We start from the raw sequence: 27,324 nt of genomic DNA, 5'->3' as shown, positions 1-27,324 counted from the left end.
AAAACCGGGAGGACTATCAAAAAGAGAATAGCAAAAGGAGTACGGGAAAAACACACTGGTTGACTTGACTAACGTACAAGATGAACTGGCACAGAGAGACAGGAAACACTGGGGAAAATAAGTGACACCTGGAGGGGGTGGAGACAATCACAGGAACAGGTGAAACAGATCAGGGCGTGACAACAACAACATGATCCAGCCTAAAAAAAGCATTTACACTCCTCTGTAACAGAGTCTTCCATCAATATTTTATATTAATTCAATGGCACTAACATATCTAGATGAAGCATGGATTGTAGACTATTCCATGTGTCTGGTGCACAAGAAGAGAAGGCAGTCTTGCCTAATACTATGAATGTCCTGGGGACTTTAAGTAGCAACCACCTAGCAGACCGGGTATGGTAACTGCTGGTGGTGAAGGAGACCAGACTACAGAGGCAAAGAGGGAGTTTACCCAAAAGGGCTTTGTAGACAAACACATACAAATGTGTCTTTCTGCGCATATAAAGTGAGGTCCAACCTACCATTTGGTACAATGTGCAATGGTGGGTGAGCGACTTGGCATTTGTAATAGAGCACAAGGATGCATGATAAACAGAGTACAGTCTCTGTAAGACAGAGGAGGTTGCATACATATACAACAAGTCAACATTTTTTTTTGTACCTTTATTTAACTACGCAAGTCAGTTAAGAACAAATTCTTATTTTCAATGACAGCCTAGGAACAGTGGGTTAACTGCCTTGTTCAGGGGCAGAACAACAGATTTTTACCTTGTCAGCTCAGGGATTCAATCTTGCAACCTTTCGGTTGCGAGTTCAACTCTCTAACCACTAGGCTACATGCCGCCCCAACCATAATCAATTACAGAGAGAAAAGTGGCCTGAACAAGCTTCTTTCTAGCCATAAGCGGGAAGGAAGCCTTAATACGAAAATAAAAACCCAATTTCAACTTAAGCTTTGTCATAAGATTATCCACATGAACTTTAAAGGACAAATTGTCATCCAACCAAATACCTAGGTATTTGTCGGATGACACTTTTTCAATGGATAAGCCACCAGATGTGACAATGCTAACCTTCTCTGGCAGAGTGCTAGCTCTGGTAAATTGTTTGTACATTCAAGACCAGTTTGAGACCATAAAGTGGAGGCCTGCAGTGACTGAAAATCAGTCTGGAGCTCCTCAACAGCCTGAACCAGAGAAGGAGCACATGAATACAGTTGAAGTTTACATACACCTTAGCCAAATACATTTAAACTCAGTTGTTCAATGTCAGAATAATAGTAGAGAGAGTGATTTATTTCAGCTTTTATAACTTTCATCACATTCCCAGTGGGTCAGAAGTTTACATACACTCAATTAGTATTTGGTAGCATTGCCTTTAAATTGTTTAACATGGGTCAAATGTTTTGGGTTGCCTTCCACAAGCTTCCCACAATCATTTGGGTGAATTTTGGCCCATTCCTCCTGACAGAGCTGGTGTAACCGAGTCAGGTTTGTAGGCCTCCTTGCTCGCGCACACTTTTTCAGTTCTGCCCACAAATTGTCTATAGGATTGAGGTCAGGATTTTGTGATGGCCTCTCCAATACCTTGACTTTGTTGTCCTTAAGCCATTTTGCCACAACTTTGGAAGTATGCTTGGGGTCACTGTCCATTTGGAAGACCCATTTGCGACCAAGCTTTAACGTCCTGACTGATGTCTTGTGATGTTGCTTCAATATATCCACATCATTTTCTACCTCATGATGCCATCTATTTTGTGAAGTGCACCAATCCCTCCTGCAGCAAAGCACCCCCACAACATGATGCTGCCACCCCCATGCTTCACAGTTGAGATGGTGTTCTTCAGCTTGCAAGCATCCCCCTTTTTCCTCCAAACGTAACGATGGTCATTATGGCCAAACAGTTCTATTTTTGTTTCATCAGACCAGAGGACATTTCTCCAAAAAGTACAATCTTTGTCCCCATGTGCAGTTGCAAACCGTAGTCTGGCTTTTTTCATGGCAGTTTTGGAGCAGTGGCTTCTTCCTTTCTGAGCAGCCTTTCAGGTTATGTCGATATAGGACTCATTTTACTGTGGATATAGATACTTTTGTATCTGTTTCAACCAGCATCTTTACAAGGTCCTTCGCGTTTGCTCTGGGATTGATTTGCACTTTTTGCACCAAAGTACGTTCATCTCTAGGAGACAGAACACGTCTTCTTCCTGAGCGGTATGACGGCTGTGTGGTCCCATAGTGTTTATACTTGCGTACTATTGTTTGTACAGATGAATGTGGCACCTTCAGGCGTTTGGAAATTGCTCCCAAGGATGAACCAGACTTGTGGAGGTCTACAATTTTTTTTCTGGGGTCTTGGCTGATTTCTTTTCATTTCCCCATGATGTCAAGCAAAGAGGCACTGAGTTTGAAGGTAGTCCTTGAAATACTCAAATTATGTCAATTAGCCTATCAGAAGCTTCTAAAGCCATGACATCATTTTCTGGAATTTTCCAAGCTGTTGAAAGGCACAGTCAATTTAGTGTATGTAAACTTCTGACCCACTGGAATTGTGAAACAGTGAATTAATTATAAGTGAGATAATCTGTCTGTAAACAATTGTTGGAAAAATTACTTGTGTCATGCACAAAGTAGATGTCCTAACCGACTAGCCAAAACTATAGTTTGTTAACAAGAAATTTGTGGAGTGGTTGAAAAACAAGTTTTAATGACTCCAACCTAAGTGTATATAAACTTCCGACTTCAACTGTATGTGACTGTATCATCTGCATATAGATGTAACTTTGCTGGTTGCATCCCATTTCCCAATCATAAATAAAAATTGAGAACAACACAGGAGCTAGGGGCACACCTCTATTAATCTCAAGAAAGCTAGACTTGCAATTGTCAGTATATACACATTGTGTTCTGTCAGAAAGATAGTTCCTAAACAAATGTACTGCCCCTTCACTGAGACCAGTGTTTCTGAGTCTAGCTAGCAACAATTAATGGTCAACTGAATCAAAGGCCTTTGATGAATCCACAAACAGAGCAGCACAATGTTGTTTTTTATCAAGTGCCTTAATGAAGTAATTTGCCACTGCCATAGCAATTAATACGTTTTTTTAACTGTGATTTCACTAGGGATTCATATACTTTGGCCAGGATAGGGAGTTTAGAGATAGGACAATAGTTATTAGCAACTGAGGGATGTCCACCCTTTAGCAGTGGGAGGACATAAGCTGATTTCCAAATGCTGGAATTGGTCAAGATACTCAAGTTGAAAATGTGAGCCACAGGTTCAGAAATAATATAATAGATAATCTTTGCCAATACATTGCATCAGCAATCCAGGGTTTATATATACTGAACAAAAATATACACGCAACATGCAACCATTTCAATGATTTTACTGAGTTACAGTTCATATAAGAAAATCAGTCAATTTAAATAAATTCATTAGGCCATAATCTATGGATTTAACATAACTGGGCAGGGGTGCAATGAGGCGACGCACAATTGGCCCATTGTCGTCCCGATTAGGGGAGGGTTTGGCCGGCCGGGATGTCCTTGTCCCATCGCGCTCTAGCGACTCCTGTGGAGGGCTGGGTGACACGCTGACACGGTCTCCAGGTGTACGGTGTTTCCGGGATAAGCGTTGTGTCAAGAAGCAGTGCGGCTTGGCAGGGTTGTTTTTCGGAGGATGCATGGCTCTCGGCCTTCACCTCTTCCGAGTCCATACGGGAGTTGCAGCAATGGGACAATACTGTAACTACCAATTGGATATGATGAAATTGGGGAGAAAAATGGGGGGAAAAATAATAAAACAGCTCTGGTGGACATTCCTGCAGTCAGCATGCCATTTGCATGCTCCTTCAAAACTTGAAACATCTGTAGCATTGTGTTGTGTGACAAAACTGCATATTTTAGAGTGGCCTTTTATTGTCCCCAGCACAAGGTGCACCTGTGTACATCTTCTTGATATGCCACCCTTGTCAGGTGGATGGATTGTCTTGGCAAAGGAGGATTTCCTCACTAACAGGGATGTAATCAAATGTGTGCAAAGAATTTGAGAGAAATAAGCTTTTTGTGCGTATGGAACATTTCTGGGATCTTTTATTTCAGCTCATGAAACATGGGACCAACACTTTACATGTTGTGTTTATATTTTTGATCAGTATACATCATTGATGCAAACTCTTAGTGGATCTAACAGCAAGGAGGAGGAACTGTGCCGCTTGAGTGACGGTGCGGGCTTGGTGTGTGGAAAGCAACTGCAAGAGGAAAAATATAAATGAATGAAACTATAAAAATGGATGTTACACACGTCAACAAAAAATGTTTGCATAATTTTTTTTTTTAAATCTCTTGCGAATTGAAATCGCACAAGTCAATATTGTGATTTCAATATGAATTTGATATATTGTGAAGTCCTACTCCTGACTCCACACCAGGAAAGTATCAATAATCCATATCATCCTGACTGTAACCCAGGACAGTATCAATAATCCATATCATCCTGACTGTAACCCAGGACAGTATCAATAATCCATATCATCCTGACTGTAACCCAGGACAGTATCAATAATCCATATCATCCTGACTGTAACCCAGGACAGTATCAATAATCCATATCATCCTGACTGTAACCCAGGACAGTATCAATAATCCATATCATCCTGACTGTAACCCAGGACAGTATCAATAATCTATATCATCCTGACTGTAACACAGGACAGTATCAATAATCCATATCATTCTGACTGTAACCCAGGACAGTATCAATAATTTAGATAAACTCGGATGAATCCTTACTATTTATATTCCTTGACACCTCGTAGATCCCCCAGAAGCCCTTGTCTCTGTGAGTCACATCTGATGCCAGATGTACTATTCAATAAGAGATCATAAAGTGCATACTGTAAAGGTACAAAGAACTACTGTATTGGAACTCAATGTTATTATGGAATACATAAACTGTCTGAAAAGGTAAATCACTTCCTAAACTACACAATTAAGTCAGTTCTTCCTGGGCTTACCTTGGCCATATTTTATGAAAACAGCAGTACATGTACTTGAGGGGTGATTTCAATGTGGGCAGCCGTACTGGAAAAGCATGACACATTAGCCTCAGCGCACATCAACAGCAGAGCAGACACCAACTCACTGACGCCCACCCAACCAGCACTGTTTCAGGGTACGGGCAGAATCGTTGAGGATTCATGTAGGCCTGGATGGAAGTAGTACAACTAAAAGGGATGTTCTAAAAAGTGATGTTGACATTCTGTAGAAACATGGGAACATTTTGTCATGAGATTTTTGCCATGGAATATTTGTCTATATGTTTGAAAAGTATGCTGCCAAGTGTCAAAAAGTAAGCTATAAAAACCACACACAGCAAGTTCCCCAGTGTTAAATTAACACTGAAAGTGTGGACCCGAATAGACACTGAACAGTGTTGAATTAGCACACTGCTTAGTGTAAAGCTTTATTTGCATATTTCCCAGACTGCCTTGACTTTTGAGTCTGGTTACTAACACTAACACTGGGGGTTATTTTACACTAACGAGTGTTAATTCAACACTTACAGCGTTAATTGTTATGAGTGTAGGGCCTGTGGTGGATGTTTAGTCTAGTCTGGTCTGGACAAGTCTGACAATAACACAATGGATAAATACCCCACAGAGCCAGATTATATTTCAAAGGTTTTACATTAATTCTAATGAAACATACATACGTATAATGCAACCAATGAGAGCCATACAGGATGATTCCAATGTTTTAGCTATCAATCTCTCTGTCCCCCACTGTGTTTCCTTGCTTGATTTATCATGGCCCGCTGTGGGCTACTCAGCATAAGGACATGTTGTGTTTGTGTGTGTGTGTGTGTTTTATTGTTGCAACCCACAGCAGACACACGCCATAGTGCTCTGTAGTGCTCGGCTTGCCACAGTGTGTACTGATATACAGTATGTGTGCGATGAGTTCCATTTCATAGGCAGACAGACAGTCACCTTGGACAAAGGCATCAGTCTGGTTCATAAATATCGATATATACCATCTATTTACAGGTTGTCCAGGAGGATGACACCACTCTTTGTTGCCAAGTACTGTGTGATATTCACAGTGACATACAAGTTGAGAGAGCTTAAGAGAAAGAGAGAGCAACAGAGACAGAGAAAGAGGAGAGAAAGAGAGAGAGAGAGAGAGAGAGAGAGAGAGAGAGGAGAGAGAGAGAGAGAGAGAGAGAGAGAAAGGGGAAGGTAAAACGTGGGAGGCCTGCCTGTAAGCTGTGAGGACCAGATGGCTTGGTGAAGGGGTGAAGGGTTGGCTTATTCACATGAGAGGCACATAACCACAACCCACTACAGACAGGAGCGGAATGTGACCCCATTACTAAGAACAGAGAAGAAGAAGAACATTACGAGAAAAAGTTGTTTGGTCCATAAAGAGAAAGAACTCTAAGAATGCTGTTTGGTCTGAATAGAGAAAGTGACTACAGTTGAAACTTTTCCCTTCATTTCTGACCACTTCGGGCTGCTCACCCAAGCAGCAGACTAACCTAACGAATAGGGCAAAACATTTCCATTTGCTTTTTGACAGGTTGGAAATCAGACCTGTTTCTGTGAAGGATTTTCCTCCTCCTGAGAACACACCTGAAAGTCATGGTGCCCAGTAATTGCCTGTGCAGTCCTGCCTGTCTGTCTGTCAGTATGGCAGTGTAGCTGAAAGGACTAGCGACTAGAGAGACTAGAACAAATTTGGGCAATCTGTGTTAAAGTCATGGATGGCTGTGTCCCTTAACATACGCTGATAACACTGCATGCCTGACAAGGGACTCATTCCTCCTGGTGGCAGGGTGGTGGTGGGGGTTGGACTGGAAACTATATTCTATGATGGAAATGGGCTTAGTCAGTTGTGCTCCAAACACAAAGGCTCATGGAGCAGACAAAGGAACAGACCAGTCCAAAGTATGCTGCAAATCAGTCTCCCATCTAGGATAATACAGTAACTACAACTAATACTACCACTACTGCTGCTACTATAGAGAACAGACTACTGAAGTATGCGCCAGAGCTACATAATCAGGGCCAAGAACAAGCCACTAGGAGAGTGTGCCATGTGCTGTGCATTTTAAAGCAAAATACTGTAAGTTTGCAATCCATGTTTTTTTTTAACTACCCGATTTGGGTAAATATTGGACAGAGCACATGTTGGGTTATTTTTGACCCAGCCAGTGTAGTCACTTAGTTGGATTGTTGGGTTATTGATGCTGGGTTATTGACCGATGACCCACCGGGTCAGATCAGTAGACTGGAGGTGTGGCTTAGTAGCCGTGTTGCTTTCAAATAGTTATTTTGGGCCACCCGTGATAGTGAATGTAATTCCAGTTCATGTTCTTTTGTATTGTCATCACATGTTAAGGTTTAGCACTGACACTTTTGTAGGTTTTATGAGGCTTACACAAGAGTATGAGTTCCTCAAGTGCCTATGCATATCCCAATGTTGGGATAGTTATCACTTTGTTATAATGTTTAAATAATAGAAGTGTACAAACTAGGGTTGGGTGGAATCCAGATTTTCATAACGTCATACTGTTTCTGTACCATACCGGGGAATACGGTATTACCAAATGGCACACAAGGGAAGCAAATAATGTATTATTTTGATGCAACAGGAATTTTGATCCACGAGAGGATTGGATGTCTCTGGTGTAACCAAGTAGCTTGATCTTGATAGCAAGTTAGCAAACCAAACGCATAGCTGGAGCTCTGAGCTGGATATAATTTATTTGACACATCTTAGATTTCTTACAGCTATACTTAACATAATTATAAGCAGTGGTGTAGCACACACACCCACACCCCCCCAAAAAAACTAACAAAAATAAATAAAATACAATAAAAAAAATGTTAACAAATGATAAATTATTGTACAGGGCCTCCCAAGTGGCGCAGCAGTCTAAGGTACTGCATCACAGTAGCCGGACGGAATTTCCTTGCCCCATTGCTCTCTAGTGACTCCTTGTGGCGGGCCAGGCACCTGCAAGCTGACCTCAGTCACCAGCTGGACGGTGTTTCCTCCAACACATTGGTGTAGCTAGCTTCCGGGTTAAGCAAGCAGAGAGTCAAGAAGCAGTGCGGCTTGTTTTGTGTTTTGGAGGACGCATGGCTCTTGACCTTTGCCTCTCCCGAGTTGCAGCAATGGGACAAGACTGTAACTATTAATTGGATATCATGAAAAAGGTATATATTTTTTTATATAATATATATATATATAAAAGGTACTACAAAATACTCTGGTATTGGGTATAAACGCTATATCGACCAAACTTAACATGATGAACAGGAATTACATTTACTCTCACAGGTGGCCAAAAATAACTATCTGAAAGCCAAAGCCCTACTAAGCCACGCCTCCAGACTTCAAAGAAAACAACCCGACTAAGTCACCCAACTGGCTGGGTCAAAATAACCCAATGTGTGTTCTGTCCACTATTTAGCCAGCATTTTTCTGAATGTGGGTTGACCTTTTGCAATGGACTGGCCGGCTTCCACCAACAATACAGGTGTGAGGAAGCGAGGCAAGCAAACGTACTGAGAATTACAAAGGCTTTTAAGAAGATGACAAGAACTCCGGGATAGCAGCAAAATAACAGAAGGTTAAGAAGACTATTTAAGTGCTGCCTGCTCCTGAGTCCTGACACTATTTATTTGCAGAGATGAACAGGAGTAACACTGTGTGCAAAGTGAACTAACAGAGTTACAGGAGATTAAACAGACAGCAAACAATTTAATGCATACACCACCACCAAATGCAAATGCTAGAAAAATTGTGGATAAAATAAAATAAACATTTGTGGTAAACATCAAATCCTTCCGGGATTATAGAAAATTCATGTTGGAGAATACCAGGAATTTACATAATCAGTTATCACACATAAATACCAATGGCATGCTGTGTCATATAATAAAATAGAACAGTGTATTATCTATCTCTATGTGCATTTTCCTCAGTATGGTAACAGGAGGGGCATAAGAGGGGCAACCAATCACTCACGCTGTGTGACATAATATAATATCCTACGCTTCATATTTTGTGAACGACAAAGACCCAATGGATTACAGACGATCACAGGTCACATGTCACAGGCGATTTACTAGCACGCTAGCTGCATCACTACATCACGAAATGGAGGGAATGACAGAATGGAGGTGGAAATTATTTTCAATATCATAACCGTGCATTAGAAATGGACATGTTGATCCATACTGCTATTACGCATTCGGTATTAGGATTATTTAACCTCACAATTATCTCTGGGTGAGTAATCCTAATCTGGCCTGGACCAATAAACTCACAGATAGCCTTTACAAAGCCTGGCTGTTAACCTACATGCCGGGCCATTTGTGCTATAATTTGAACCTTCCTGCAATCAGATTACATCTAATTTAACTGATTTGTATCCTCACTGACTGGACAGATTATCCCTAAAAAACAGCCAGGTTACAAGTGTTGTTCTGTGAGATCTGTGTAGTATTGCATGGCAAAAGGGTGTGTCTAGAGAGCTGATTGTGATGTGCGAGGTCAGCTGGGGTATGAGGTAGGAATATGTACTGTAGCTATAGGGTACTAGCCACAACATCTGTGGCTGCCCATCCGTCACACTTTGCACTTTGATTCAAAGCAGACAGCTAGACTGAAAAAGGGAAAATAATGCTTCATACAATATTAAACTCCAATCGTAACATTTAGAGTAAAACATAAAATGAAATATTCCAGGCTAGAGGGCTACAACAGAAGTAAAGATTATGTTCAGAGTCTGGCTGCAGTGATTTCAGACCGATGTGATTTAGCCTTCCCTGTAGCTCAGTTGGTAGAGCATGGTGTTTGCAACACCAGGGTTGTGGGTTTGATTCCCACGGGGGGCCAGCACAGAAAAAAAAAATGTATGAGTTGTATGAAATGTATGCATTCACTACTGTAAGTCGCTCTGGATAAGAGCGTCTGCTAAATGACTAAAATGTAAAATGTAAATTTCTGTCAGGTCCAGAGAAGATGATGATGAACAGTGGAAAGAGGAGGTGCCGTGAACCAGTCACAATTACGACAATTCTCTTTTATGTAGTGCAGGTATTCCCAAACTGGGGTACGCCAAATAAAAATCTGATTCACATTTTTCTTATATATACAGTTGAAGTCGGAAGTTTACATACACTTAGGTTGGGGTCATTAAAATTTGTTTTTAAATCTCTCCACAAATTTCTTGTTCACAAACTATAGTTTTGGCAAGTTGGTTAGGACATCTACTAAGTAATTTTTCCAACAATTGTTTACAGACAGATTATTTCACTTATAATTAATTGTATCACAATTCCATTGGGTCAGAAGTTTACATACACTAAGTTGACTGTGCCTTTAAACAGCTTGGAAAATTCCAGAAAATTATGTCATGGCTTTAGAAGCTTGTGATATGCTAATTGACATCATTTGAGTCAATTGGAGGTTTACCTCTGGATGTATTTCAAGGCCTACCTTCAAACTCAGTGCCTCTTTGTTTGACATCATGGGAAAATCAAAAGAAATCAGCCAAGACCCCAGAAAAAGAATTGTAGACCTCTACAAGTTTGGTTCATCCTTGGGAGCAATTTCCAAACGCCTTAATGTGCCACGTTCAGCTGTACAAACAAGTATACACCATGGGACCACGAAGCCATCATACCGCTCAGGAAGGAGACGAGTTCTGTCTCCTAGAGATGAACGTACTTTGGTGCGAAAAGTGAAAATCAATCCCAGAACAACAGCAAAGGACCTTGTGAAGATGCTGGTTGAAACAGGTACAAAAGTATCTATATCCACAGTAAAAGGAGTCCTATATCGACATAACCTGGAAGGCCGCTCAGCAAGGAAGAAGCCACTGCTCCAAAACCGCCATAAAAAAAGCCAGACTACGGATTGCAACTGCACATGGGGACAAAGATCGTACTTTTTGGAGAAATGTCCTCTGGTCTGATGAAACAAAAATAGAACTGTTTGGCCATAATGACCATTGTTATGTTTGGAGGAAAAAAGGGGGAAACTTGCAAGCTGAAGAACACCATCCCAACCGTGAAGCACGGGGGTGGCAGCATCAAGTTGTGGGGGTGCAGGAGGGACTTGTGCACTTCACAAAATAGATGACATCATGAGGTAGAAAATTATGTGGATATATTGAAGCAACATCTCAAGACATCAGTCAAGAAGTTAAAGCTTGGTCGCAAATAAGCCTTTCAAATGGACAATGACCCCAAGCAAATGGACAATGACCCCAAATTGTGGCAAAATGGCTTAAGGACAACAAAGTCAAGGTATTGGAGAGACCATCACAAAGCCCTGACCTCAATCCTATAGAAAATGTGTTGGCAGAACTGAAAAAGCGTGTGCGAGCAAGGAGGCCTACAAACCTGACTCGGTTACATCAGCTCTGTCAGGAGGAATGGGCCAATATTCACCCACCTTATTGTGGGAAGCTTGTGGAAGGCAACCTGAAACATTTGACCCATGTTAAACAATTTAAAGGCAATGCTACCAAATACTAATTGAATGTATGTAAACTTCTGACCCACTGGGAATGTGATGAAAGATATAAAAGCTGAAATAAATCATTCTCTCTAGTGTTATTCTGAGATTTCACATTCTTAAACTAAAGTGGTGATCCTAACTGACCTAAGACAGGGCATTTTTACTAGGATTAAATGTCATGAATTGTGAAAAACTGAGTTTAAATGTATTTGGCTAAAGTGTATGTAAACTTCTGACTTCAACTGTATAAATACAAAATACAAAAATAAAAAATGTCTTCCCATTTTTAAACAGTACATTTATATTTTCCAACGGGGCTATACATTTGGGTGATTTTTTTTCCCTCATCTGAGTAGCCTCATTTCACTGCCAAAAATAAAATTAAACCATCTAGTGTTCAGAGAAATAACAACACGATGTCAAATACAGGTAGCCTAGTCAAATAATTAACATCCAATCACATTAACCGTTACTCTCTCGTGGGAAACCTTCAGTCTTGCGCAGACGTTTAGAAAACGAAATATGACAATTTGAAAAATAAGCCATGGGAGTTTTTTGAGCGAGAATAAAGACGCATTTCGAGTAGTAAGACATGTTTAAAAGCAAAATATACCATTAATAAGAAGGGGCTAGAAGCGTCTTATATGGTGAGCTACCGAGTGGCTAGGACAGGCAAGCCCCATACTATTGTGGAGGACTTAATTCTTCCTGCTGCCGCGGATATGGCTGGGACTATGCTGGGGGAAAAGGCCAAAAAAACTATACAGACAATGTCTCAATCAAACAGCACTGTTTCATGATGCATCACTGACATGGCAGGAGATGTTTTGAAACAATTACAGCTTCGCATATAAGCCAGTGAATTACATGCATTACAGCTGGATGAGTTAACAGATGTGGCGGGCCTGGCACAGCTCCTGGTATTTGTCCGTTACGTTTATCGGGGGTCAATTAAGGAAGACATCCTCTTCTGCAAACCACTGTAAACCACAACAACATGAGAGGGTATTTTTTAAGTACTGGACAGTTTTGTGACATCAGATGGACTTTGGTGGTCAAGATGTGTTGGTATCTGTACTGATGGAGCAAAAGCCATGACAGGGAGACATAGTGGAGTGGTAACGCGCGTGCAAGTATTTGCTCCCGACGCCACTTGGGTACACTGCAGCATCCACTGAGAGGCTCTTGCTGCCAAGGGAATTCCTGACAGCTTGAAAGATGTTTTGGTCAGTACAGTGAAAATGGTTAACTTTGTTAAAGCAAGGCCCCTGAACTCTCGTGTATTTTCTGCATTATGCAATGATATGGGCTGCGACCACGTACCGCTGGTTATCAAGGGGCAAAGTACTGACACGTCTTTTTGAATTGAGAGACGAGCTTAAAGTTTTGTTTACTGACCATCATTTTCACTTGTCTGATCGCTTGCATGATGAGTTTCTCACACGACTGGCCTATCTGGGTGATGTTTTTTCTCACCTGAATGATCTGAATCTAGGATTACAGCGACTCTCCCCAACTATAGTCAATGTGCGGGACAAATGTAAGGCTATGATCAAGTTGGAGCTCTTCTCTGTCTGCATTAAAAAGGACAACACACAGGTCTTTCCATCATTGTATGATTTTTGTGTGCAAATTAACTCAAGCTTACGGACAATGTCAAATGTGATATAGCGAAGCACCTGAGTGAGCTGGGTGCGCAATTACGCAGGTACTTTCCCCGAAATGAACAACTGGATTCGTTATCCCTTTCATGCCCTGCCTCCAATCTGAACAAGAGAGCCTCATCAAAATTGCAACAAGCGGTTCTGTGAAAATTGTATTTAATCAGAAGCCACTGCCAGATTTCTGGGTAGGGCTGCGCTCAGAGTTTATTGCAACCACTTACTGTACCTATGTGAGAGTGGATTCTCGGCCCTCACTAGCATGAAAACTAAATACAAGCAGACTGTGTGTGGAAAATTATTTCAGACTGAGACTCTCTCCAATTCAAGTCAACATTGCAGAGTTATGTGCATCCTTTCAAGCACACCCTTCTCATTAACCTGTGGTGAGTTATTCACCAATTTTGATGAACAAATAAGGTTTTATATGTAAGATGGCTAAATAAAGAGCAAAATTATAGATTTTTATTATATTATTATTTGTGCCCTGGTCCTATAAGAGCTTGTGACAAAAACTCACACTCATTCTTATGTTTAATAAATGTATCATATAGTGTGTGTGTGTGGCAGGCTTACAATGATGGCAAAAAACAACATTTGAGAGTCCGCTAACACTGGTGCTAGAGGGGGTACGCAGCTGGAGGTTGGATGTTTGAAGGGGTATGGGACTATACAAAGTTTGGAAACCACTGATCTAGTGGAACCACAAATAATTTAACAGCAGCGCACTTCAGCTAATGGAAGTATTCATGATCCTTGTAATGTTACTCCCAGACAGCAACACGTACCTGAGGCTGAGGGACGGGAAAGTAAGGAGGGCAAGTTAGAGGAAGTAGAACGAGGACTCAACTCTGTGCTAACCTCTGTGGTCCACCTGCCATATGGGACTATGGCTACATCCCAAATGGCACCATATTCCCTTTATAGTGCACTAGTTTTGACCAGGGCCCTCTGCACTATATAGGGAATAGGGTGCCATTTGGGACACAACCTACAGTATGTTCAACTCTATTTAAAACCCTCTGTGGTACACTTGTATGCTACACTCCATTTAATGTTCCTATTAAAAGGCCTTTACTATTGACCCGGTTCCAAAGCAGTGCAGATGTCAGGGACTGACCGTGGACATGTTCTATTCGCAGTGGTTGTATAAGACGTCCGTGTGTGTGTGAACGTGAGTGTGTGGCCTACTGACTGCAGCCGACCCTCTCTCAGTTTCTCGGTCAGTATCAGGATATGGTTAACGTGGTGTGTTTCCTATTACGTCAGCGGAGTGTGTGTGTGTCCTGCGTGGCACTGTGGTGTCAGTGTTGAAAGGATTAGAGGTGCTGTAATGTTTCCCAGCTGTCACTGAGCCATTCTCTCTCTCTCTATCTCTCTCTCTTGCGCTCTCTCTCGCTCTCTCTCTCGCACTCTCTCTCGCTCTCTCTCTTGCTCTCTCTCTCTCTCTCTCTCTCTCTCTCAATACAAATCATTCTACACATAACTTAATGTTGCTTCCTTGCCGATTTTCACTTCTCCCATATTTTTCACAGGTTTGATAGAGTGAAAATCTTCAAACTGATTTTTGCAATGTTTTGCACTTTTTTACCCGATTTGACTCAATCACTCTTTATTGAAATCCATACGAAAAGAAGGTGCTGATGCTACAACAACTAGGTTAATGTTAATTGAAAAGAAGGTGCTGATGCTACAACAACTAGGGTAATGTTAATTGAAAAGAAGGTGCTGATGCTACAACAACTAGGGTAATGTTAATTGAAAAGAAGGTGCTGATGCTACAACAACTAGGGTAATATTAATTGAAAAGAAGGTGCTGATGCTACAACAACTAGGGTAATGTTAATTGAAAAGAAGGTGCTGATGCTACAACAACTAGGGTAATGTTAATTGAAAAGAAGGTGCTGATGCTACAACAACTAGGGTAATGTTAATTGAAAAGAAGGTGCTGATGCTACAACAACTAGGGTAATGTTAATTGAAAAGAAGGTGCTGATGCTACAACAACTAAGGTAATATTGAGCGGAAAAGTGATTAAGGACTCAAATGTGAGAGAAAAAGATGACATGAGGCATTATTTTCCCAGTCAGTGTCAGGCAGCATGTCTGCTTTGAATCAAGGTGTGGCAGTACAGTCACAACTGTCTGTGGGCAATTTTAATTGAGGTGAAAGTGATTAATAAGTACCTTCTGAAGTTCAAAAATCAAATGTAAAAAAAATACAACCGCATCATTGTCAGTGGTAACTAAGATTCAACAGATCATCTCACTGAAACTCTTATGTCAAGAATTCCCTGAATAATTAAAACACATATATATTTAACCAGGTTCACTCCTGCATGAGTAAGCTAAAACACTAAAGGATTCACTCAACTCAGAACCCACAAGAAAAGCTGTTTTTCCCTGTAAACCACATTGACAGTTTGTAGGTTGAGGAATAGTATGTCAGTCTCTCGTCTAGAACCCCGGAGATAGTAAAAGGGCCAGAAAAAGATATCAGGAACCAGAAAAAGATATCAACAGAGGAAAAGGTGGTAAAGTTAATCAAATAATACAAATGTTCAACTGAGGTTATAGCCCACTGGGCACTAACATCAGTTTAACGTCTAGTTTTGATGTACATTTTGACCGGGAGACCCATGAGGCTGCGCACAATTGGTCCAGCGTCGTCTGGGTTAGGGGAGGGTTTGGCTGGCCGGGATCTCTTTGTCCCATCGCGCTCTAGCGACTCCTGTGGCGGGCCGGGTGCATGCAAGCTGACTCCAGTCGTCAGTTGTACAGTGTTTCCTCCGACACATGTGGCTGGCTTCCGGGTTAAGCAAGCCGTGTGTCAAGAAGCAGTGCAGCTTGGCAGGGTTGTGTTTCGGAGGACGCATGGCTCTTGACGTTTGCATACTAAAACTCCTGTGATAAATAAATACATGTAAAACTGAAAATGTATCAGCTGTTGCATTTTGAAGTTAAAAACACACTCCTGATTGGATCAGTATCCAGCTCTGGCTGTGTGTGTAGTTGACAGGCTTTTTCTTAACCTGTGGTTTAATGAAAGTTCTGGTACTGAGCGTCTGCTTGGCCTGCCAAGAGTGCCAGGTGGGTGGGATTTGCACTTTTGCAATATTCTATTGGTTTCATTGCACCAGGCAAGATCAATCAAACACCAGCTTAAGTATTTGAAATTATTCCAAGCAGTATATGAACCCAGTTTTACTTGGACATACAGACCAGTGTCTGGCAGGGACCACACTCTGGCTCCACATTACAGCCTTGGGAACAAGAGGATGTTACAGACTGCGTCTGTTCAGTCAGTGGCTACAGTAGCAATGTAGCACCCACTCAGAGAGAGAAAGCAAACTGGGTACCGGTCTATTTTTCAAAATACAGCTTATTTTAACTTCTCATCCAGGATACAGTGCATTCGTAAAGTATTCAGACCCCTTGACTTTTTCCAAAATTTTATTACGTTATAGCCTTATTCTAAAATGGATTAAATAAGTAAAATTCTGCATCAATCTACACACAATAGCCAATAATGACAAAGTGAAAAAGGTTTTAGAAATATTAGGAAATTTATAAAACACAAAAAACTGAAATACCTTATTTACATAAGTATTCAGACCCTTTGCTATGAGACTCAAAATTGAGCTCAGGTGCAACTTGTTTCCATTGATCATCCTTGAGATGTTTCTACAACTTGATTGGAGTCCACCTGTGGTAAATTCAATTTATTGGACATGATTTGGAAAAGCACACACCTGTCTATATAAGGTCCCACAGTTGACAGTGCATGTCAGAGCAAAAACCAAGCCATGAGGGTGAAGGAACTGTCCGTAGAGCTCTGAGACAGAATTGTGTCGAAGCACTGATCTGGGAAATGGTACCAAAACATTTCTGCAGCATTGAAGGTCCCCAAGAACACAATGGCCTCCATCGTTCTTAAATGGAAGAAGTGTGGAACCACCAAGACTCTTCCTAGAGCTGGCCACCCGGCCAAACTGAGCAATCGGGGGAGAAGGGCCTTGGTCAGGGAGGTGACCAAGAACCCGATGGTCACTCTGACAAAGCACCAGAGTTCCTCTGTGGAGATGGGAGAACCTTCCAGAAGGACTGGACAACCATCTCTGCAGCACTCCACCCATCAGGCCTTTATGATAAAGTGGCCAGATGGACAGTAAAAAGGCAAATGACAGCCCGCTTGGAGTTTGCCAAAAGTCACCTAAAGGGCTCTCAGACCATGAGAAACAAGATTCTCTGGTCTGATGAAACCAAGATTGAACTCTTTAGCCTGAATGCCAAGTGTCACGTCTTGAGGAAACTTGGCACCATACCTACAGTGAAGCATGGTGGTGGCAGCATCATGCTGCGGCAATGTTTTTCAGAGGCAGGGACTAGGAGATTAGTCAGGAGAAAGATGAATGGAGCAAAGTACAGATAGATCCTTGATGAAAACCTGCTCCAGAGCGCTCAGGACCTCAGACTGGGGTGAAGGTTCCCCTTCCAACAGGACAATGACCCGAAGCACACAGCCAAGACAATGCAGGAGTGACTTCTGGACAAGTCTATGAATGTCCTTGAGTGGCCCAGCCAGAGCCCGGACTTGAACCCGATTGAACATCTCTGGAGAGACCTGAAAATATCTGTGAAGCGGCACTACCCATCCAACCTGGCAAAACTTGAGAGGATCTGCAGAGAAAAACGGGAGAAACTCCCCAAATACAGGTGTGCCAAGCTTGTAGCGTCATACCCAAGAAGACTTGAGGCTGTAATCGCTGCCATGTGCTTCAACAAAGTACTGATTAAGGGTCTGAATACTTAAGTCAATGTGATATTTCAGTTTTTTCTTTTTAATAAATGTGCCAACATTTCAAAAACCTGTTTTTGCTTTGTCATTATGGGGTATTGTGTGTAGATTGATGAGGTAAAAAAACATCAATTTTAGAATAAGGCTGTAACGTAACAAAATGTGGAAGAAGTGAAGGGGTCTGAATGCTTTCCGAATGCACTGTATGTCCTGTTAGTGGTTCTGGCATGTCTCAGTAGATGCTTGTTATGTTACGGCCTTGCCTCCTAGACCCGTATTCACAATGAGTCTCAGAGTAGGGGGTGCTAATCTAGGATCAGTTTTGTCTTTTAAATCATAATGAATAAGAGCGGGGACCTGATTCTATACTGTACATCAACACTCCTACTCGGAGACAGGCCCTCATCTTTTCTGCTTCCTGCTGTGCTGTTTTTACTATGTGTTCATTCTACTGGTAGCGCGACCATATTTGAGGTATTGCATATCGTTCCATAATAGTGTAGAGTCAAGAAACTCATGACACATAAATTACACGTCAAGTACTGAAACGCAAAGTTACATCCCCTGACGATCTGTATTGCCTTTGCAATGAGTACTCATCTTAATGTTTTAGATTAGAAGCTGTAGAATATGAACTTTAATTCCTGACAAGAAGAAAATGTCGAAATGAGCATATATCCTGCCAGCCCGTGGCAGTGTACTAGCTGTGCCATGCTGGGTCAGGGGTTAGCATTAGCATTTTGAGAAAGAGACAAACAAACAACAGAGAAATAAGACATGCATAAAGAGAGCTTAGTTGGAGGATGTCATGCCAGTGAACCACACAGTATTGTGGCCAATGAGACAACCTGACAAGACCAGAGGCAGGGGAGCAATTAAAAGGCCATTTGAAAGAAAGAACCATAGGGTGAAATAAGCTGTTTAAGTCAGAGGTGAAATGGAAGTAGTAACGAAAACAAACATGCAAGAAGAAAATAAAAAGTAATGTGTAATACTGTGTGGTTCAGTTAATAAGAGCAAGCTCCTAGCAACACCAGGGTTATGGGTTCAATTCCCTCTGGGATCACATATAAAATATATATGCACCTGTGGTACTGTAAGTTGCTTGGGATAAAAGCATCAGCTAAATGGCATATCAAAGTATGTAGCATGGATTTCACACATCAAATCTTTATTGGATGTTCTCAGGCAGACAGTGTTCCTTTTCACTTTCTGTTTCTCCTGAAATAGGACCTAACGCCCTAGTCCTGTCAGGAACGACACTGTATGATTCATTACCCCTTTAGAAAGAAAGAAGAACACTCTACTTCTTTCTTCTCTTCTTTTCCTCTACCTTCCAGCCTTGTCCTTCCCTCCATCCTGCTATACTGAACAAAAATATAAATGCAACATGCAACAATTTTAAAGATTTTAACAGAGTTACAGTTTATATGAGGAAATCAGTCAATTGAAGTCACATAATTAGGCCCTAATCTATGTAGTTCACATGACTGGGAATACAGATATGCATCTGTTAGTTACAGATACCTTAAAAGAAATGGGCCTCACAATGGGCCTCAGGATCTGTCATTGTATTTCTGTGCATTCAAATTGCCATCGATAAAATGTAATTGTGTTAGTTGACCATAGCTTATGCCTGCCCATACCATACTCCACCATCACCATGGGGCACTCTGTTTACAACGATGACATCAGTGAACCGCTGTGGCATTGGGTTGTGTGACAAAACTGCACATTTTAGAGTGATCTAGAGTGCACCTTTATAATGATCATGATGTTTAACCAGCTTCTTGATATGCCACACCTGTCAGGTGGATGGATTATCTTGCCAGAGGCGAAATGCTCACTAACAGAGATGTAAAAAAAAATGTGTGCACAACCTTTGAGAAAAATAAGCTTTTTGTGCGTATGGAACATTTCTGGGATCTTTAATTTCAGCTCATAAAACATGGGACCAACACTTTACATGCTGCATTTATATTTTTGTTCAGTGTAATTACTTAGAGCAGCTGAACTTCCCTCCATATTTCTCTCCATCCCTCCATCCTAGGCTATATCCCAATTGGCACCCTATTCACTATGTAGGTATATATTAGATAGGGAATGGGGTGCCATTTCGGATGCAGACTCAGTCTCCTGGTTATCATTTGTTAAACTCCGTAGAGATGTGCTGTAGAGGTGGGGTGGCTATGTATTAGTTTCTGCCCCATTCCTGACCACTTTACGAGAGGCAGCCCCTGGGCTCAGAGAGAGATAGAGAGAGAGGTGTGTGTGTAAACATATTTTATATTCAAACCAACCAACAATTCATTCCACTTCGTCAACAGTTTGTATAATTATGTAACCTTGACCAGAAAACATCTTACAGTAATGTACTGAAGTAATGTACTGTTTGTAATGTACCAAATGCATTGATTAGAGTCAGCATCACTCATACATATCATACCTAGAAAGTGGGTGTGAAACAGTAGTGTTGTGCTCCTAGACAAGGCTCATCATATCATTGTCAACAGTGTCAATCTCATTGCTTCCAATACACTGAGAATGATTACAACCAGAGCTTCAGGAGAGAACAGGTGGAGGGCTGAAGAGAATATACAGTGCTGTGTCCCATAAGGCTCTGGTAAAAAAGTAGTGCACTATATAGGGCAGGCCTGGGCAACTCCCGTCCGGGCAGGCCTGGACAACTCCAGTCCTCAGGGCCCTGATTGGTGTCACACTTTTTCCCAGCCCCAGCTAACACACCTGACTCCAACAATCAACTAATCATGATCTTCAGTTAAAAATGCAATTCGTTTAAATCAGGTGTGTTTGCTAGGGATGGGGGAAAAGTGTTACCCCCGAGGACTGGAATTGCCCAGGCCTGATATAGGGAATAGGGTTCCATTTGGGATCCAGACTGTTTTTCAGTATCTTATAGATCACCTTCACACTGAGAGGGATGCTCTATAAATCATACCAGACAGAATGGGACTAATTACAGTCTGCACCCTATTCCCTATATAGTGCACTAAAAGCAAACGCTAAGAAGCATTTGAAAGATTTCAACTATAATTTTCACCCAGGTCTGCCAGTAAAAGCCATCTCATCTCACTGCACAGCAGCAGCAGTCAAACAACAGGGACAGGGATAGGGACAGGGACAGGGGTAGGGACAGGGACAGGGATAGGGACAGGGATCACATATGCCTATCCTATCCTAAGAGTCTGCACAGTAGCAAAGTGTGCAGTAATAATAGCTGTTGACTTTATTATAGATGGCGATTAAAGCCCCAATCCTGAGTTTGTGTTTCAGCCCAACGACAGCCCCGCACCACTTGATTTGGAATTGAGGAATGGTGCTGGGGATAATACGAGTTATAGATACAAGGAGTGTCAGTCCATGAGATTGGCATGATAGTTTGCAACTGAATAAAGCCAGTCCATTTTGTTACAATGAAAACAACCATTCCCTCTCTCTGTCTCTCTCTGTCTCCCCACACACACGCACGCACGCAGGCACACACACACACACCTTTCATTGCCCCACTCACTCAATAAAATCTCTCTGTACTCCATTGGTGTCGTCAATAAGCAACCATGACAAAACAATGTGCTCCTCCTCAACCTGCCTGCCAAGAGTGATGGTTGGCAGCCGGGCAGACAGGTGGCAGAACAACACACTCAGAACATGCCAGGTCACCAGGCCACAGATAGATCAGGTCCTAATCAGTATGTCAATGCAAAATACACACCACACACACAGGCATACACAAGCACACATACACATAAAAACACACACACACATACACGCACCCACAGATACTCCATAAACGGTATATAAAAAATGGTTGTGACTTGGTATTTTGGTATTTTATTAGGATCCCCACTAGCTGTTGCAAAAGCAGCAGCTACTCTTCCTGGGGTCCACACAAAACATGAAACATGACATTATACAGAACATGAATAGACAAGAACAGCTCAAGGACAGAACTAAATCACTTTTTTTCATTCTATCCTGCAATAAAACGTGTATAGAAAATTATGTGTCAATGTCAAACAAGGTTAAAAAAAGTGAATATAGCTATTGGTGACTGCTGCAGTCTCATCCACTTATTCTAACATTTTCAAACAGCATTCTGGGCACTGTAGGCAAAACAGTTCTTCCACTGAAGCAAAACACATAGCCTAACAGACAACAAAACCCATGACCTTACGTCGGAATAATGGATTTGTATAAAGGAATGTAGCCCATTGATTGACAACATTATCACTAGGCTACACAAAACGAAACCGTTAGCCTATCAGTCTTCGCAGACAGTCTTCTATCTCACGCATTGCCTACAATCAAGGTGGACTGACCTGCGCCAAACGGTCACTGTAGCTGTAGAAACTAAAACCTAATAATTAGATGGAGAGATTTATTTGTATTTGATTTCCTTCTTTTTTGGAATAAATGCATGTCCTATTTAGCCACCAAGGAAATGATATACTTAACACTATGCCATCGATGTATTTCCTAACAGGTGGCATGTGTGCAAGAGCCGAGACAAATGTAAGAAATAACCTCTACTGGTGTATTAATAACACGTGCATTACAGGTCCGCAGAATATAAACTATGCACTACGATGCTCAGTTGACATAACTTGGTCGCATATCACAGAGCCGACAAGCGCGCTTTCAAATTGTAATGACAAATAATAAAGAAACGATTTTATTGCAATCTAAAACGTCCAGATAACTTTTACCTAAGAAAATAGATTCCAAAACTAGACTAATCTTAGCGTAAATTAAAGCAAAATGCCCCTTATATATTCTTTTAGTGAAAAGTGAAGAAATTTTTTTTACTGGTTGCCCTATTAGTGGAAATAGAAATATGAAACTTCCCATTGACTCCATCTATTTACCTTGCACATTTTCGCTGTAAAATACAAGGAAATGCGATCGAATGCATTTCATAATCAATCACGTCTTGCAGTTTATTGACTTACCTGTGGTTAGGCTTGGGTGTCAGGAAAGTAAAACGGTCTCCGTTCTGTTCTTGCTGCTTGCCGGCCGGTTATTCCAAATGCCTTCTCCACTGACTCGCGCTCCAAATATTTGACAGCGAGGAGCGGAGTAGTATTCTGCCAGCAGCACAAACAATGACGTTACTTCATATGGTAATAAGAAAACGTTCAAAATAAAAGCCCGCATTTCAAAACATTGCAATATGGATAACTCATTCAAATGATATTGAATTTGACTCTATGGCCACTTTTATTATGCCAACAAGAAAATAAAATAAAAAATGTATGAAAACAAATGAAAATATGGTTTAAAAAACATTAAGACCAATAATGAACAAATACAAGGTATGTACTGGTATGTTGTGAATATTGGGCTATAGAGATACCTTTTGTACTTGTATCAGCTAAAGTGGGGTGGAAAATACTCAGTAGGGTCTCAATGAACCAAATATGTTTAGTTTTGGAGGGGCACTGTATCGTACATACCCAGCAGCACTTAGTTCTCCACCCCTTCCATAGCCTCCAATGCAATACACTCTAATAGACTGTACATGGGATGCTAAGTGGCTTGCAGAGAGAAAAACGTTCTACCTGTCTCAGTGGGGTGGGAAATACTCAGTAGGGTCCCTACTAACCAAATATGGTACGTTTTGGAGGGGGACTGTGTTATAGATATATGTATTTAGTCCTGCGTTTTATATTCATTCCAAAACAATACATTCATGTACTGTTGTTGTGTTGAATGTTAGTTGTTTTGCTTACCCTGTTTGCTTCCAGTGTGAAATAAAATGTAAACAAAGACAGACACAATGTAAACGATGATGGACTGGCATACCTGTTAAAGACCTAGATTAACCTAATGGTGATGGTAATGAGGGCACCTTTACACATTTAAATCAGCCCAAGGACCACCTTGACATGTGCCAAAAAATCAGGTCAATCACTTGGCCAGACAAATAAAATATATTTTAGATAGCATCCTAGTAAAATCATGTTGCTATAGGCAGGGGCAAAAATCTGATATCAACTTTGGAGGGGACAATTACATGAAATTTTCTCAAGAGCAATTCCTGAGGGGGACACCAAAAGTAGTGCTGTAACACATAGCCTACATTGTAATATGGTAAATGTATATTGAGGAACCAAAGAAATAAGGTGTTTGCCGTACTCCTAACTACCGGTACCCAAAACTACACAACTAATCACAACAGCAATACCATTGCCTTTAACAAATCTTAGTTCAGTCACCAGTTTAAGTTGAGAGTGGGGGTATCCATGGCATTTTCCAATTATGTTCCTATTTTACAAGTCAAAAAAATTGAGAACCTTTCATAATGTTGCCAAACAAAGACTCAACAAACTTACCTGAGACTCCCTGTCTCTGCCAGTCTGTCCCTGCATATCTGTCCCCAACTCTGCTGTCTGTGTGCCATCTGTTGCCTGCTCTGCCTAATGACATCATTGTGAAACATTTCCATTAGAATTTCATTTCTTTCTTATGAACATTTTATCAACTAGTCTTTGAGATATTAGGCTACTAGGGTTCTTACTATGCGTTTTGGTGTATTGAAAAATACTCTGATGTCCATCTTATTTTTCTGCCATTTTTCTACCTGGCTGGCTGGCTGGCTACACACACAGTGTGTAGGTTATTTACAGTAGGAGATGGGCTTCTATCATCTTCAATCATTCTATTTGGGCTTCGATCTAAAAGGTAGCTAGCAAATGTGAAATGGGTTAAAATGACAAGAGTTGACAGCTGTATGAGTTCACCATTTACACAACATACGACGCCACATAAATGGAATAGGTACTAGCTAGCTTAATAGTTAATATTTGCCCGCTAGCTCTGCATATTCAGCTAGTGTGTGTGCGCGATTGACTGGATTAACCTCACGTCAGTTACGTGCATTGAGTGCCTTTCAGACAGTAGATACGACCTCTCTGTTACCTAGCAAGCTAAGGAACTGGCAGTGGATCAAACCATTGTGAGGCAAAGGGTGGGGGGGTCGCAATCTTTTGAAACTTAAAAACGCGCTATTAAGTGTCTATAATCAGCACAATTGCTTTCATTGCGTATTATTAATATTATTTAAATTACATAGTTATGTTTCAGTGATATATTGGGGGGGACAAATCATATTTTTCCCAGGATGGGGGGGTCGTGTCCCCCCCGTCCCCCCCGGGATTTCCGCCCCTGGCTATAGGTTTATATCACCCATTATGCATAGCCTTCCAATAATTTTCCTAAACCCACCTTGGACGCAATCAATCCGAAGGTTGGCCTCCTGAACTTGGGTTTTGGACTGATTCATGGATCATAGCCCATCTCTCCAAATTGTACTTTGTACTTAGTAGACAAAGAATTTGGACCAACACTCCAGATATTCTTATACTTTATGATTCTCATGTAAGGTCACCACTGTAATACGAAACCCTGTATCCCCATCTCGCTTTATTGATTTTCCAGCACTTGGCAAAGAGCAGTTGACCTACAGATTGAGTAATCAGTAATCTCAGTAATCTGTCATTCAGGGATAACCACCAACAAAGGACACTACTGGGCACAGTTTATATTTGACTCTCTTAAGATTATCTCTATGGAGATTATCTCTATAGAATCTACAAACATTGAGGACACAGCAACAGCTATATATTTTTTTTATGAATTATGTAATGAGGGAGGGCCTTTACAGAATCTCTGATATAACTACTTGACGAACATTTCATTCCAAAATAATGGGCATTATTATGGAGTTGGTGCCCCCTTTGCTGCTATAACAGCCTCCACTCTTCTGGGAAGGCTTTCCACTAGATGTTGAACATTGCTGCGGGAACTCCATTCAGCCACAAGAGCATTAGTGATGTCGGGCACTGATGTTGGGCAATTAGTCCTGGTTCGCAGTCGGCGTTCCAATTCATCCCAAAGGTGTTTGATGGACTTGAGGTGAGGGCTCTGTGCAAGCTAGTCAAGTTCTTTCACACCGATCTCGACAAACCATTTCTGTATAATGGACCTTGCTTTGTGCATGGGGCATGTCATGCTGAAACAGGAAAGGGCCTTCCCCAAACTGTTGACACAAAGTTGGAAGCACAGAATTGTCTAGAATGTCATTGTATGCTGTAGAGTTAAGATTTCCCTCCACTGGAACTAAGGGGCCTAGCCCGATCCATGAAAAACAGCCCCAGACCATCATTCCTCCTCCACCAAACTTTACAGTTGGCACGATGCATTGGGGCAGGTAGCGTTCTCCTGGCATCCTCCAAACCCAGATTTGTCTGTCTGACTGCCAGATGGTGAAGCGTGATTCATCACTCCAGTGAACACGTTTCCACTGCTCCATAGTCCAATGGCAGCAAGCTTTACACCACTCCAGCCGACGCTTGGCATTACACATGGTGATTTTAGGCTTGTGTGAGGCTGCTCGGCCATGGAAACCGATTTCATGAAGCTCCCGACGAACAGTTATTGTGCTGACGTTGCTTCCAGAGGCAGTTTGGAAATTGGTAGTGAGTGTTGTAACCAAGGACAGTCCCATTCTGTGAGCTTGTGTGGCCTACCACTTCGCAGCTGAGTCGTTGTTGCTCCTAGACGTTTCCACTTTACAGTAAGACCACTTACTGTTGACCGGGGCAGCTCTAGCAGGGCAGAAATTTGACAAACTGACTTGTTTGAAAGGTGGCATCCTATGACGGTGTCACGTTTAAAGTCACTGAGCTCTTCAGTAAGGCCATTCTACTGCCAATGTTTGTCTATGGAGATCGCATGGCTTTGTGCTCAATATTATACACCTGTCAGCAAAATGTGTGGCTGAAATAGTCAAATCCACTAATTTGAAGTGGTGTCCACATACTTTTATATACATAGTGTATCAGTGAGCAAGTACAGTCCTGTAAGTCAGATTCAGGTATTGATGTTATTACAACATGTAACTATTTACCCAATCATCTTGAGGGTAAAGCCTTTCCTGTTTTGACATTTCTGAAGAAAACATCCGCTTTCAAAGAATGTCACAAAAGATTACTTAAAGCAAACAGTCCAAATCAGCAATTCAGTAACTTCATCTCACAGTTGGATGCAGTGAAAACAGGACAGACTACACGACCATTGCTTCAACAGAGGCTTCATAACAGCAATATGTGTGACATTAAATAATATTTTGTGAAGGAAATGCTAACTTCAACTTTCTTAGCAAATGATCTCCTCTTACACATTTATGCTCTCAAAATTGCAGTAATTTCAAGAAAACCATGTATAGCCAGGGTAAAAAAAGACGAGTTGAACCAAGTCATATTTCAGAAAGAGGCATCAAGGAATTACTTTCACTGCAATCATCC

The 27,324-nt window shown here is 41.4% G+C and overlaps 1 protein-coding gene across 1 annotated transcript in view; it reads right to left on the bottom strand.

Moving 5' to 3' along the window:
* Positions 1–23,056, bottom strand: part of LOC106582272 (zinc finger protein 385B) — a 175,718-nt gene extending 152,662 nt beyond the window's left edge. Inside the window, exon 1 of the mRNA XM_014165173.3 lies at positions 22,969–23,056. The gene's annotated coding sequence lies outside the window, so the exon portion shown is untranslated. The remainder of the gene's footprint in view (positions 1–22,968) is intronic.
* Positions 23,057–27,324: the final 4,268 nt, after the last annotated feature.

Source organism: Salmo salar, chromosome 21 (genome assembly GCF_965601325.2).
Source record: "Salmo salar chromosome 21, fSalSal1, whole genome shotgun sequence".
NCBI lineage: Eukaryota > Metazoa > Chordata > Actinopteri > Salmoniformes > Salmonidae > Salmo > Salmo salar.
This window is presented reverse-complemented; position numbering and strand designations above follow the sequence as displayed.